General features: G+C 42.9%; 1 protein-coding gene across 1 annotated transcript in view; it reads right to left on the bottom strand.

Annotated features, from left to right (window-relative positions):
* The window catches only part of PLCB2 (phospholipase C beta 2), a 573,513-nt gene that overhangs the window by 520,600 nt on the left and 40,313 nt on the right, over positions 1–12,600 (bottom strand). The window lies entirely within an intron of this gene.

Raw genomic sequence — 12,600 nt, 5'->3', positions numbered from 1 at the left:
CCAGGAAGAACTGCGGGAGGATTGTCTGGACTTCTTTAGGCGTAACAAAGACTCCGTGCGGGATGTTGAAACCATCTGGGATGCGTTCAAGGTGACCTTGCGAGGCCTGTGCATTGCCAAAGGCTCGGGAGTTCTGAAGAGCATAATGTCGCGCCTGCGGGCATTGGAGGCAGATCTCCAGGCACTTGAGGCGTCGCTGGCTGTAGGTCCGGATGATGCCACGCTTGCTAGTATACGGGACAAGGTCTCGGAATATACTGCTGAAGCTGCAAGGGAAACGAAGTTTAGGGGTAGGTACTGAGTGGCCCGGAGCTATGGGGAGGGTGAGAGGCCAGGGAAAGCCCTGGCGGCGACCATGCGACTAGTGCGTCCTTCTAATACGATCATGGAGATAGTGGAGGCGGACGGCACGCTTTATAGGGATACTGCACACATCCTCAACACCTTCGTGGCACATTACCGTGTGCTGTACGCGTCGTCTAGGTCAGAAGAGCTACGTTTGCACGACTACCTCGAGGATGTCTCCCTGGGGTGGCTTAGTGATACACAAAGGGAATTCTTAAGTTCTCCTTTTAAACTGGATGAGGTAAGGGAGGCCATCATGCACATGAAGTCAGGCAAGGCCGCCGGGCTCGATGGGATACCAATCGAATTCTACAAAACCTACATCGATTTTATGGCACCGGTTTTGCGAGAGGTGTATGAAGACGCCCTGGAGGTAGGCCACCTCCCCCCCTCTATGCGCATGGCCCTCATCACTTCGCTTCTGAAGCCAGGGAAGGCGGCGAGTGATTGTGACTCTTACCGGCCCCTATCCCTGCTAAATTGCGACGTGAAAATCCTAGCTAAGATCATAGCCACCCGCATCAACCTCCTTCTCCCTAACCTGATACTGCCCGATCAGTCCGGGTTTGTGCCAGGTAGGGCTACATCCCACAATCTCCGCACTTTCTTCTCGGTCCTTAATTCTGTACACGAAGACCTGCCCATGGCCGCCGTCTTCCTTGATGCCACGAAGGCGTTTGATTCTCTTGAATGGGACTATCTGTTCCAAGTGCTGGGGCGGATGGGATTCCCGAGCATTTTCATTTCGTGGATCAAGTTGTTATACATTGATCCTAAGGCTAAGGTGTTGGTAAATGGTCAGCTCTCCCCTGCGTTCCCCATTACTAGAGGCACCAGGCAGGGATGCCCCCTCTCGCCCCTGCTATTTGCCTTGGCCATGGAGCCACTGGCGGCCAAGTTGCGGCAACACCATCGAGACAAGGCGTTGCGTTGCTTCCAGCGGCAAATATTGATATCCATGTACGCTGATGATATCACCCTTTACGTCCATGACCCTAAGGAGAACCTCAACCCGATCCTTCGAGAATTTGTTCGATTTGGCATGCTTTCTGGTGTCCAGATCAATTGGAGCAAGTCTTGCCTGTTCCCACTGACGGCCTCTACTGCGCGATTTGAGCTGGACTTCCCCCTTGCCTGGAGTGAGGGGGATTTCAAGTACCTGGGCGTCCGCGTTGAGAGGAGCAGGGACGAGCTTCTTCGGGCTAATTATGGTACTGCGATGTCTCGCATTACGGATTATGTCACTCGCTGGATCGCGCTGCCCCTCTCCATGGCTGGCAGGTCATCATTGATTAAAATGGTAATATTGCCGCAACTGTTGTACCTCTTCTTAAATATTCCTTTTTCCCCCGGTGCCTTCTTCTTTCGCCAGCTCCGTTCGGAGCTCACCAGATTGGTGTGGGGAGGTAAGACGCCTCGGCTCAGGTGGGAGATACTTATTAAGCCCTACGACCAGGGCGGGTTTGGCATTCCCAACTTCGAGCTCTATTACCTAGTGGCCCAGGCGCACTATGCCTACTTTTGGATACGGCAACCTAGATATATGCCACAAGTTGCGGATGAACACTGGCTAGCGCACCCCATTCCTATAGAGGGGGCATTGTACATTCCGGTGCAGGGGAGAGATAAGACGCCCACGACGCTGATTAGCACAGTGACTGCGTGGCAGAGGTTGGCTACCATTCTAGGATTGGACTTGCTGTACGCGCCGCTGTTGCCCCTTGCTTACCACCCGAATATGCCCCTGTTGCAGGAGGCAGGTTTTCGGAAATTGCTTCACGCTATACATGTTGAGACATGGGGGATTTGTACCACAATGGCGCGTTCCGTTCTATGGAACACTTGTATGGCGGTATGCAGCCTACTCCCCTAGATACCTTCCTGTACCTCCGACTCCGGCAGGGGGTGAGGGCACTCACGCCCGACTTTCCGCAGGAACCCCCACATATGGTCCCACTGCAACGCATATTGAATGACGACAATCCTGCCAGGCTCGTTTCCAGAATATACCGCTCAGTGCATGCTTCGGCGCCGGCGCCGCAGCTGGCGGCTAGGGAGAAATGGGACAGTGAACTACCGGCCCCGCTAACGGATAAGCAGTGGCAATTCTGCTTAATGCAGACGGATCGCGTTTCCTCCAGTAGTCGCCTTAGAATTATCCATTATAAATACATCCACAGGCTTTACTATACCCCGGCTAGGCTTCATAGCTATAAGCTTCGCGAGGACGACCGGTGCGTGCGCTGCCGGGCTCCCGGTGCGGACTTTCTCCACCTGGCTTGGTAATGTGCGGCGGTGCATCAATATTGGTGTCAGGTGTTCGAGGCGCTCTCGAAGATGATCTCCACAGCTGTGGAGCCATCTCCCCTCCTTGCCCTGCTGGGTTACGTGGAGCCTATACAGGCGACGCACCGCAAATTCATGGCACTTGCCTTTCTGCTCGCTAAGCGACGGGTGGCGTGTCGATGGGGTAGGGGCAGGGCTCCGAAATTCAAGGACTGGGTGCGGGATCTGGTATACTGTCAAGAACAGATATGTACTTACTCTGAGCTTATGCCCCCGACGTCCAGGCCCACGGATATTTGGGATCCGCTGCGTTGCTATTTGCGAAATGAGGGCGCCGCCACAGGTGATGTGCTGGCAGCTGAGTAGTGGTATGCTGGTGACCGAGGTGACTGGCGTAACTGGATGCCTGGGCTGCTGGCATGTGGCAGGAGCGTGGTGAGTGCTTTGGTTGTAAGTCGTGCGACTGGCTGCCTCGATATAACTCCGGTATGAGGTGTGCAGCGTCTGGGTTCCCTCCCTGGGGCGTACGCGCCGGGCATTGTTGTCGGCGTTTTGAAACAGAAATGTTGGTTTGCATTGTTCTCATGCTGATGCTCTAGCTTCTGTCATTTGCACTGTACTACGAATCCCTCTACCACGCCTAATCTGTCTAATGATGTTTGTTATGTGATTCAGTGCTGCTCCTTGACCACAGCTGTATGTTTTGCTCTAAAATTCTCAAAAATAAAGTTAAAAAAAAAAAAAAGATTAAAACAAATGCGCGAAACCTTGGATTTTTCAACAGCTAGGTTGTCCTTGACCTCTTCAGAGTTCAGAGTAGATAAATTCGATAATTACTTCTGCGTGGATTCTTCGAGGTTGCAAGTCATCATCGCCAAATTTGTAAAGAATACATATACTATTGAAAAGTATTCAAAAGCTTTATTGGCAACCTCGGGACAGCACAGGGAAGTAGGTGATAGCACGTCCTCAGCTACACTGCAACTGATTCCTACGTATTCTAATTTACACATACAGAATAAAGAATACAGAACACTCTACACTCAAAGATCTATTAAAGAGATATCACTACAGTAGCCTTGTAGAAAATGTATGAACTGTACAATAGACTTGAGCTGGTTATGGGGACATGCCATTGATAAAGGCTACAGGCCAGATTGATTATCAGTACAAGTAACAATAAAGGCATATTGATTTTGAAAAGCATATGTTTAAGTCAATAGGCATGCAAATGTTAAATATTGTTACTCTGAATGAAAGCCCACAGATAGGTTTTTTCTTACATGGAATCTCACAGATTACTTTAGTAGGCAATAGTTTCGGCATTGGTTGCCCCCTCTGACAAACCATGGGTATAGAAAATTTGCAATGTGAGAATCCTTATTTAGCCCTATTAGTAAAGATTGTATTTTGCTCAGTTGCTTGTAAATTTGTATTCGTTTGCAATGTTATGACGTTTAGGAAAGATTACACACAGTATAATAGGGCTTAGATGGTAAAACTGACAAGGCAAAGACAACAGCAATAGGCTTATTGGTTTGCATTGTTAGTAATGAAAAACATATGGTGGTATCACAGGCATCTAACAGTAGTTTTATGTTGCATTATGTTACAGTCCCTATAAAGATATTTGGTTACATGTGATCTCACAGTATATCATAGTAGGCAAGGCTTTTAGTATCGGCCACCCATTCTGACAAACCCAGGGAACTGGATTTTACTGTGTCAATTCTTGTTAAGCCTATTGAGAGGAGTTGTATACTGTTTTGTAAATAATTGTAATTTTGCAACTGTATGCATGATGGTTGTCAGTTTATGCACAATTCAGTAGCCCTGTGTTGTATATAGTGTCAAGCCATTAGTAAAGGCTAGAAGCCTAATCGGTTCACTGGGAAAACTTATGTCAGATTCGTTAGGTGTGATCTGTTCATAAGGAAAAGTATGACAAAGAAAGTGCGCCTTACTTACTGTGAAGAGCGAGTGTTAAAGGCAATAGGCTTTTAATGGTGAATTCTTATTATATTGAGCTAAATGCCTGGAGGTCAGAACTTTGTACCGTGGAATCTCACAGATTAACTTAATGAGCAAAGGATTTGGTGTTGGTGACCCACCTGAACAAACTATGGGGGATAGAGTATTTGCACTACAGTAATCCTTATGAAACCGTAGGGATTTTATATTCTTTTGACAACTTAATTTTGTACATGTTTGTAATTTTATTGTGGTATACCTGATGGTTGCCATAGTAGGTAGGAGTAGGCTATGTTGACACGCCAATGATAACAGCTAGAGATCTGATTGGTTCACTTGGAAAGAATATTCCTGTTGCCATTGATCGGTTGTATTTATTATAAAATGTTATGACAAATCCAGTAAGTTGGGCATATTGATTGTAAAACACATATGCTAAAGTCAATAGAAATGTAAGGGTATATTTGCTATTATTCTGTATTAAAACATACAGAAACGTATTTTGTTAAATAGAATCACACAAATTACCTCTGTAGGGAAGGAGTTTGGTGTTGGTTACTCTCTCTGATAAACCCTAGAGGGAGAAGATTGGAACTGTCATAATTCTTGCTAGACTCTCTTTTTAGCGGTGTGATGGGATCTTGCAACAAAGAAAACCATTAAATAATACACACATCAGTTTATGTAAATATATATATAGATCCCTATAAGGCCATTGGGTCACCCGTGTTCTGCCACTGGTTTGTCCTAGTGTCATTTATACTCTGCTTCCATCTATGACAGACAACTGCATGGGGTAATGGTTCAGTGCACATGAGTAATTGTCTCTCTTGCACTGTGAATGACAGCATTTTCTGATCAGATGTGTACATCCACCTGAAAATGAGTGTGCTTCAATTTCAGGGCTGGTTGACCTGTCCTTCAGTCTTCAGTTATTTTCTTTTTATAGATGCCCTTTAATTTCTTTAAGACAATAATACAGCTCTCCAGAAAGTACTAATGGGTCACTTGCTTGCCTCTCATTTAATCTGCAGTGTGCTTCATCCCACATGACCACTTCCTCTAAATCAGGTGACCATAATGGAACATTGTTGTCCATAGTGTATTATTGTTTTCCATTCCAAGATGGCCAACATATTGGTTGTAAATGTTTCAGCCATGCTGGAATTTATAAACAATGATAGATTATTTACAATACCTTTGTAAGTCAGACACCCGCTCGCAAGTATATACTTGCCATGTTTAGACAGCAGCACATTTTTTTTCTTCTTATATTCCTGTGCATATGTTGTTGAATTTGTGTGTTTTAATGACATTCTGTCAAAGGGTGAATGCAAGAATGAGTCAGTTGATGGATGAATTTATGTATGAGTGCAAAGATGAGTGAGAGAGTACATGTGTGATTACCAATTAAGTGCCTAAACCGTCAGTAACACAAGAGACACTTTTATTCATAAGCCAGACCTATTGGCATTGCAAATGCTTGTTTAAGAATAATATTGTCACAGTATATGATAGAAACAATGAGTGTTCGGCAAAACGCAGTCTTGAACTACAGTGCTGAAAGTAACAGCATTCTTTAAAGCCAATTCTATTTCTCGTACACCATGCATAGAGATTCAGTGGCATATTAAAATACTCAAAGATGTGTTTTTGATATTTCTATATATTTTAGTTGGTTAAACTTGAACATCAAAAAATAAAAAATATTTGTTTCACCCTATAGTTTGTGAGAACTTTAAAGGATGCCAAAACAATCACACTGAAGATTTGTGGGGACTTATCTTGCTCTTCATCTGTATAATTGTGAATATTTCTAGGGGTGCTACTTGAGAGGAATCTCAAATAAGTGTTGTTATTTTGCGCACTGGTGTTAACTATGGAATTAAGATGGCATCAGTCTACCTTCTATATGTAAAATTAGGGGTCATCAAAAGCTCTTAGATATGGTGAAGCATGCATCGTTGCATTATGTCCAAATATAAACACCATAACGATTGGTATTTGCGAAACACTATACAAAATGGAGTACAAATACTTGGATCAATTATTGGCTATTACACTAATGTAGATGTGTCTGCTCATAAGCAAGAGCAAATGGGTGCATCTTTCAGCAGATGTCCTCCAGAGACTGAACCATACTTTTTCAGGGTTACCAAACGCTTCCATGAAGACAGGATTTGAGGTAAAAAATTTCATTCATTTGAATTCATTTTTAAAATCCACCATTGATGGTGGGTCTGAGTGCTCTGTAGTCTAACTCCTCCACTACAGGAATCAGGTTTTAAACTTGTTAGGGTCAAATCCAGGTAGTTTCACCCAGCCTTTCATTCTCCTGAGGTTCAGAAATAAGTTCCAAGGAGTTGGCTAAAAATAAGCCTTAGCTATTCGGCGGAATAAAATCGTTAAGGTGGATTGTGCTTCACAAATACTCATCATTTTCTGTTTTGGAAGCATCAATATTGAGACTTCAAGCCCTCTATTCATATACAGGTTATAGACTATGAATAATACCTTAAATCAAGCACATGTAGGTTTCTGGCCACTGTTCTGAGCTGTTAGTTTAATTTATGAAATGCTTCTTACAGGTCTTTATAGGCTGACATCCCTGATTAACTAAATTAGATAGATTCATGAGGGAAATTTGTTTTTTAACTTTAGGTATTGGTCTCTGTGCTAACTTTGATTGGTTTATTTTATTACAACTTGGTCCTCAATAATTGTTTCCAAAACTGCGCTCAAATTATAAATGCCCAATATTGCTAACATAACATAATGTAATTTAAATTCACAAAGTTTTGAAATCACAACTTAGAAACCCAGAAACTATTTCATAGAAAGTATTTATGGTTTCATATTGTTTGTTTATTGTCTCTTCACAATCAATCGTTTTTTAAACAGAGAATTTAAGATTCTAGAGTTTAATAGACTCAATGACATTCTGAGTATCAAAGATGTGGCTGCTTTTTATAATTCTGACTCTTGGATGCCTATATCTTGAAATCGTACCTTACAAAGTATTGTGAGAATGGAATCTAATCAATATCAAGAGACAATCTAGTCAACTCTTACATATTTGTCAATTCTTTAAACAATATGAATCTTTCCAAGGCTATCACCAGTGATTTTGGAAAATCTGATTACAGTATCCATGCTTAAGAAAGATTTGCCTCTATACTTCAACCAAAAGCATAAACCAAAAGAATATGTGAAGCACATGGTGGCTGCCATGAAATATCGTGAATATGAAGACTCCATATTCTCTGTTGGAAGAATATTGATTGTGAAAAGACTATGAACCTGTTTCTGTAGAAAATATCAAATCAACAATAAGGAAAATTCAAGGAAGATGAGTAATTTTTCTTAGTGGTGTCTCCACAAGTTTTTGATTTAATATTATAGTTATAGCACCATCGGACGCTTGTGAGCCCCTATAGCTCTAGGCGCGTCTGCCATAGTTACCCCACAGTGTTTTCATTATAATTTAACATAACGTGACATAACATAACATGTTATAACATAACACAGCACAGGGGTAGACCAGGAAAAGATCTCCATCTGCATGCTGAGCTCGGGCAGAAATCCCTCGAAATATTCTGTCATCCTAAGAGTGCCTAGCGAGGAATGACCGAATATGCACTCATTTTGCTTAGCACATATTCATTGGGGAAACCCATTACTCTGATTAGATTTTATTATTTTGGGCAGCCATGCGCCCAGCTTTACTTTGCAGAATTGGATTTTCCAGTGAAACTTCCCTGTAGATGTACTTTGTTTTCCCAGATCTCAGTTTTTTTCTAGGCTATTCTGGTGCACTACAAAAACCCTAGGGTGCTGTAACTTTATTTCTTCCAATTAAAACTTATTGAATTACTTAGAGCCAAGAAATAGTGAAAGAGGAAGGATCTCTGACTAATTTAGCGAAACAGATACAGGAGGAAGGCTGAAAGTTGATGCCTCCGTGTATTGACCACAGCACAGTCAGTGCAAAAAAGTGGAAGTAGGAAAGAGCGGATAGAGAGATACTGCATACATCTGTGCATAAACACCCCCCCACCCCAAAATGCACATATCCAGACATGCGCAAACGCTGAGCCCTGACCTCAAACAAAACGACCATCCTAACACAGTCATTACAAAATCTGACAAAAGCAAAAGTAACATGATTGTACTGGTCAGTACCCTGCAGGCTCTTAAACATGAATCTGTAAAGCGTGTGGGTGCCTGCGCTCCTTTCTTGCAGAGGGTGGTTTGTCCTTTGTTCTGATCAACACCTTCCTGAAAATGTTCAAGGTCAAAAAGTCACAGAGGTGGATGAACTTCTCGTACTTGGCAAGAAAACTGCATCTGAGTGCGCCTCGGGTGACTTATCTGATACAACTGCGAGCACGAGGAAGTGGTCTAAGTGTGTGTGTCAAGCAATAAAGAAGAACAATGAACATTTGTTTTTGACCAGAAATGCACTGGTTAGAGACGCAAAAAATATGCAAAAGCACATTTGACGAAGGAAGATAGAAAACGGGATGACGACACGAAAGTCATATCAATTCTGCACTGGGCCCCAAACACTTTCCAACATAGTTCTGGGCATTATGTACACGACTTTGGATACAGCTGAACTGGAAACCAAAACCAGTCTTCGCAAACATGTTCAGCAAGCCCCACGCTGCAGGAATCGGCATCTCCTATTGGTCATGGGGGCTTTCATGGTTGGGATAAAACAGAAAATTCACCTTTGAAGTCCCATCACCTGCAGCCCAATGCATCATGCCAGAATAAAAGATTAGCTAGTCCCACCCTCACACCTATAGGTTAGGCTCTTGGAAGATAAAAACTTTTTAAGTCTGCCATTAGTTAGGACCGCTTAATTTGACTAAAATTATGTGTATATTGCACTTGGAGGCGCTTTCATCCAACCCTCCTCATCCACTAATCCGTGTTTGTGTCATGCATATTTTGCTTCTACCCACGACAGCATACAGAATGGGTTAGTGGGTCAGCCAGTGCTTAATTTGAGCCAGTGGTTTCCAGGGCTCACAACCGGCCATTAATTGTCAACGCCAGCGCTTGTGAATGCCTGCCACAAGGTGGCACTGTCTGGCTAATCTAGAAATTACCACAACAACAGTTATTTATTAATTTAATATACATTAAAAATTACTATTGACTGCTGCCCAGGCCATTCGTATAGCTTTGGGAGTCTGAAATAGTCGTAAATTTTCCACACTTGTAGGCGTATGATGGTTAATAGTTGTGTTATTACTATCATTGACAGCACAGCAGGGGCAACGTGTGGTGCAAGCTGCAGTGCCTTCCTGACGTTTATTATTTTTACAAATTAAGCACTGGGTCAGCCAATGTTATCCCTTGGCTAAATGCGATGTGAGTGGCTGAGTGACAGCAATCTGCCTTTCCGCAGGAGCACATCTACACACAAAGTAGTTTCCTTCAGTGCCAGGAACTACAAAGACAATTTATAATTTTGAGACCTAAAACATATTTTTGCTTTTAGCCCATTTTTGGGAGGAGGGGGGGGGGGATTGATCAGGACCCATCAGCATCCCTAACAATAACGTTTTCCAAAAACCATAATAAAACAAACATTGACAAAACCAAAAGGCTGGTAGCTAATGCCTTGTTTATTATTAAAGTTTAAGAAAAAACATTTCGCTTAGTCAGCTCTTAGCAGTCAAAAAGCAAAGCTAAGTCATATGTAAAAAGCAAAGAAAACATTACACACATGTAAAACAATGTTAAAGTTAGGAGCACCCTATTCTTGGAGTAAACATCATTAGCAACCCCCTCTGCAGAATCTACTCCTCCAGACTTAAGCGCTGCGAAATATCTTATTGCTGATATTGGGTGCTGCATAAAAACATAACAGAGAACCTCCAGGAGGTGGAAGGAAGACCTAATGTGCATTGACTGCTCTGATGGGATCTCGATGAGCTGCCAGAAGCTGATCTACAGCGCATCTTTTGTGATGTCACTGCATGACTTTCATGTTTCTGGTACTATTTTGGTAAGTGCACAAACAAACTCATTTGCATTGGGTGCAAAGCAAGGCATATGGGCGTTGCTATTGAGAAGAACAAGCCATATTCACCTGAGACACTGACATTTACCTAGGCAAATTCATGCTTACATTTCCCACAACAGGCAAGAAGCTTTGCCCTGCATCTGAATTCAACTAAATGCTGATATGTGCATGTGATTTTCCACGTGAACATAATCTGAAATATATATTGCATATGGAGCAAGTTTTATTAAGTGAGGCAATTACATAGGTCAATTAATCACACGTGTTAGCTAACCAAATTTTATATTACTGTTATGTTAGATTATATTTGTAGAGCGCCAATCACCAAAGGTCTCGATCCGCTTGACCCAATTCAAAAAGCTTTTTCTGTTTGTGATACTAACAATTGTAAAATGTCATAACTGACGTTTATGTTATGTCTATGTTATGCATACGGAGGAGTCATCTATATTGTCTATTCATCACGACTCATTCTGCTCCACATCCCCCGCTGAGAGAATACTCAAACTCTACGGGACACAAGCCCTCGTTCCCCCATCAGACACAAATCATGAAGTCAATAGACTCTCTTCCACAATATTGGCATATCCATACAAACTCTTCCAGCACTCTCTCTCTTAGTAGCTGTGTAGTCTTCCAGTGCTCCCTCATTTCATCTATATATTCTTCCAGTATTCACTCTTTTCATCTATATACTCTTCCACTACTCTCTCCTTTCATTTGTATACTCTCCCACTTCTCACTCTTTTCATCTACATACTAACTACACCATTGCTCTCTCCTTTCATCTACACACTCTCCTACTTCTCTCTCTTTTCATCTGTATACTCATCCATTGCTCCATTTTGTTCATCTATATATTCTTCCACTGCTCTCTCTTTTCAACTATTTACTCCTCCCTCTTTTCATCGATATACCATACTACTACTCTCTGTTTTCATCTACATACTAGTCCATGATTCTATTTTGTTCATCTATATTCTTCTCTGCTACGCCCTCTTTTCATCTATATACTCTTCCACTAATCTCTCCTTTCATTTCATTTGTATACTCCCCCACTGCTCACTCTTTTCATCTATGCACTGTTCCAACACCCCCCCTTTCAACTACATACTCTTCCACTACTCTCTCTTTTCAAGAATCCGACTACTGATTCCTCTTCTTAGTTAAACTAATTTCCTGTTCCCAGCTCCCTTTTGTACAAGAGAGTTGACCACAAGGGGCTGTTATATGTAAAACTACACACTACCCCTTTCAGCGGCAGGCACTGTCTCAATACGGTGCAGGGGGCAGTCAGGAACAGTACTCCATATTACATAAAACATATGCTGTCCAAATGAGCTGCTCTCAATACAGGGGGGGATTTACAGCTGTGCTGGGGCAGTGCAGGAATGAAACACTGACCACATGATGGGGATTCATGGCCCTGCTTTCAATGTATTAGGGTCTGCAGAATGTTGATGGATCGGAGATGATCCCCCATAATGTCTGACTGCCCCTGCCTGCGTGGAGGATTCCTGGGTCCCGGGACCAAATGCCTCCCACTCAAGAACTTTTGGGTAACACTGACTGCCCCACTTCATATGTGGCACACAGTGAGTGTGCCTGTCAATAGCCTGATCATGCCTGCACCTGCATCTGTAATGCAGCGTGGATGCAAGAAGCAAAGGTGTTCACTCCTGTGAATGGGCCCTCTTGGGACTGTACTGCATGATCCTTGTTACAGAAGAGGCTGCAGATGTTTTGGGGCCCTCTCTGTAATACCACAGTCCCCTGGGACAAATGCCAGTTGTGCCCCTTGGGTCCTTTTGTCAATATGGATCCTTTGATAAATTGTCTCATCATTCTCCCTATGACACAAACTACTAAATTCCTAACAATCACATTCCACCATATTCATTACACCGAGGCCTCCTTGACGCATGTGCAACTTTGTCACCCCTGCCCACTAAGATGAC

Source organism: Triturus cristatus, chromosome 9 (assembly GCF_964204655.1).
Source record: "Triturus cristatus chromosome 9, aTriCri1.1, whole genome shotgun sequence".
Lineage (NCBI taxonomy): Eukaryota > Metazoa > Chordata > Amphibia > Caudata > Salamandridae > Triturus > Triturus cristatus.
The sequence above is the reverse complement of the archived record's forward strand: the minus strand, read 5'-3'. Positions and strand labels throughout refer to the sequence as shown.